The 3,055-nt window shown below is 34.6% G+C and overlaps 1 long non-coding RNA gene across 1 annotated transcript; it reads left to right on the top strand.

Moving 5' to 3' along the window:
• The first annotated feature begins 203 nt into the window (after positions 1-203).
• On the top strand, positions 204-1,877 carry LOC120088415 (uncharacterized). Its single transcript, XR_005484918.2, has 4 exons — positions 204-668; positions 757-828; positions 908-982; positions 1,628-1,877. It is a non-coding gene; the product is annotated as an uncharacterized LOC120088415 (long non-coding RNA).
• The last annotated feature ends 1,178 nt before the right edge of the window (positions 1,878-3,055 follow it).

Raw genomic sequence — 3,055 nt, 5'->3', positions numbered from 1 at the left:
TATATAATAATGTAATTTCAGTAACGTTATCCTTGGTAATTCAATAATTTCTTGGTCGAAGGGCATTTTTGAAATTTTTGGATATCAAGTATAAATGTGGGAATTTAAGTTTGGCGGAAAATTAAAATTATTAAATTTTAAATTTCAATGTGAAGGTTATGGCAGGAATTAAGTTTCCTTTCGAAACGGAAGGAAATTATTATAATTACACTTTCCTTTTTAATTATTATATTTTAAAACCCCCATCAATCCTACATTTATTATTACCATTTTTTTTTTTAAAAAAAAAACCCACCAACACTCCCCTTCTTCTTCCTCAAACGGTAAAACCCCCCAATTTTTCCTTCTTCTTTCCTCCCAAACCCACGAACGCCGTTTCCTTCACTGTCTCATCAGACCCGCTGCCACGCGAGGGAGATTCCTCTCAATCGCAGCACCTCACCGCCATTCAGATCCGAACGCCGCACTTCCTTCACTGTCTCATCAGACCCGCCGCTGTGCGAGGGAGATTCCTCGTCAATCGCAGCACCTCACCGACTCAGATCTGTCTAGCTGCCGTTCCCTCGCATCTCACCGGCTCAGATTCGACCAGCTGCCGTTTCTTCACACTTTGCCAGACCCAGAATCGTCGTCGGCTGTCTTCCTTGTCGCCGTTGGACCTGTTCTAGGTAAGGTTGTGGTAGCTCGGTTCGATCTCTTAGCTATTAACATTGGGTTTCGTCATTTTGATTCACAGTGTTGGGTTTTTATTTGAAGGTGAGTTTTAGCGAAACTTGGAATTTAGAGGGAGCACGTTAAGGGAAATTGGAAGTGACTTTCATCCTTTGGGTAAGTTTTTTAATATTCTGAACTTGGGTCTCAAATGTTACTGTTATGGTTGAACTGAAATTGTTTGAGTTGTTTTCAGTGTTAGGTTCGCTACTTCTAGTTGTTGTTATAGTTTGGCCGTCGGAGCTTCGTTATCCATAAAGTTTCGATTGAGGTAAGTCATCTTACCACTAGAAAGTAATCTTACCACTAGAACTGCCCACGGGCCAAGCTTTAGTTGTATGCTAGTGTGATGAGTGTATGTTATGGTAAATGTTAGCATGTTGATTAACAGTATGACCTGAATCAAAGTATGTTCTGACACAAGTTCTGATCTGTTTACATACACACCTAAGTACTTGATCGTTAGTATGTGATAGTATGTGTTTTCATATGTCGATGTCTGATCTGCTGGTGTTAAGGCATACTTGCATGTTGTGGAATTATGATGTAAGGTATACATGAATGTGATATAATATGTTGTTAATAATCATGTGTATGTGATGGAGCCATGGTATCAAGGATTTTCATGTATGTTTTAGAATTATACAATGTTGATTCTTAGAACATTGAGACTGTGTGAATATTCTCATTAATTAGTTAGATGCTCACCAGTTTGTGTTTCCTTCGGGATTCACCAGTTTTGTGTTTCCTTCGGGCATACTTAACTACAATAGGATAGGACTCAGTCTCTTGTTTGTTCCATATGTTTATATGCCATATGGGGGTATCTAGAGGACATAGATGCCTAGCCTGACCCTAGTGGTGAGGTTACTTACTGAGTATTTCATACTCATTCTTTCTTATGTTGATGTTTCAGGAAAAGGTAAAGATGTACCGGCGATGGTGCAGCAGAATTCGTGATCGTGTCACTGGGACTAGACTTTTTCGTTTCCGCATCTTAAAATTTGAGTCCTTATTTTCCCCTTGATATTTAGTTTTACTGTTTGAAAATTATTTCTAAAGATTATCTCTTTTATATACTTTTGTTAGTTTTTAAGAATTTGGGTACCCTATTAATGTTTTAACAATTGCATTAAATAAATGTCTTTTGAACTTTTCTTGTTTTAGTAGCATTTATTTCAAATAAACTGAGCGTTGTTTTAAATTATGTGCATGCATTTATTTTAGTAATGGTCTTACCTAAGTCCTAAGGGATCGGGTCGTTACATTTTGGGTCATCCGTAAAAATTTCTCAAAATATCCTTTGAACAGAAATCGATTAGAATTTCTATTAAAAAATAGTTCGACATCTTAATAAAAGGTTAAGGGTAATATTATAAAAGAATATTGTTGAAATTAAGAAAGGGGTAAAATTCATATGTGGGTTTATAAATGTATAAGGTTTATTGCAATATTGTGGTTCACTAAAATCCATATACCTAATTATTTTACCATATCTGTTCGTGGAATTGGAATATGTAGCGTGGTGCCAAAAGGAAAAGACAAAAGAAAAAAGGGGAAGATTTGAGAGAGATTTTGTCACGAGTTACATACAATTTTCTAACCATTATTATGAGATAGCTACATAGTATTAGTTTAATTTTATTAAAACAATTAATCTACAAACTGCTTCTTGCAGCAATGGAAAGCTTCCTCAAGTATAATATTTAAAACCTCTCTCAATCAGCTTATTGGAGTTCATTTTGATGTTCCTATTGGACACTTCATCACTTCCTTACCAAATCCATAATTCATTCAACACAAACATATCATCATCGTTCATTAACAACTTCTTCAAACAAATAAAACTTTAAGTCGATCTTGTAATTATTTGATTTTGGATATTCAATTTTTAAAAGTTTAGTCTATAAACACTTCTTCTATCTTTAAATTTATTGTTTATTATTGTCTACCTTTTATTACGGTTTAAAACTAAGATAAATTTTGAGAAAAGACAAAATATAGTTTTCAAAAACTCATTTTTATTTTTTGAATTTAACTAAGAATCCAACTCTTTTACTTAAAAAAAGATGCAGACCATTGTGAAAGGGAGAAAAAATCAGTTTAATTTTCAAAAACTAAAATGTAAATAATTACAAAAATAAGAATTGGATATGGAACTATTAAAAGAAGTAAATGTAAGAGAAATGTTGTTTTGTTACATCTAAATGTGAGTTAGAGAAAGGATAGGAAAGATTAACAGGCGTCCAACAGCTTTCATCAAAGAAGTCTTTGAAACCAATCCCGTCTTCTTTCATCAGTGACATCGACACGATGGAGGCCGATCAACCGCCTCACCGTTCCC

Source organism: Benincasa hispida, chromosome 1 (assembly GCF_027475165.1).
Source record: "Benincasa hispida cultivar pf3 chromosome 1, pf3_genome.v1.1, whole genome shotgun sequence".
Classification (NCBI taxonomy): Eukaryota; Viridiplantae; Streptophyta; class Magnoliopsida; order Cucurbitales; family Cucurbitaceae; genus Benincasa; species Benincasa hispida.
This window is presented reverse-complemented; position numbering and strand designations above follow the sequence as displayed.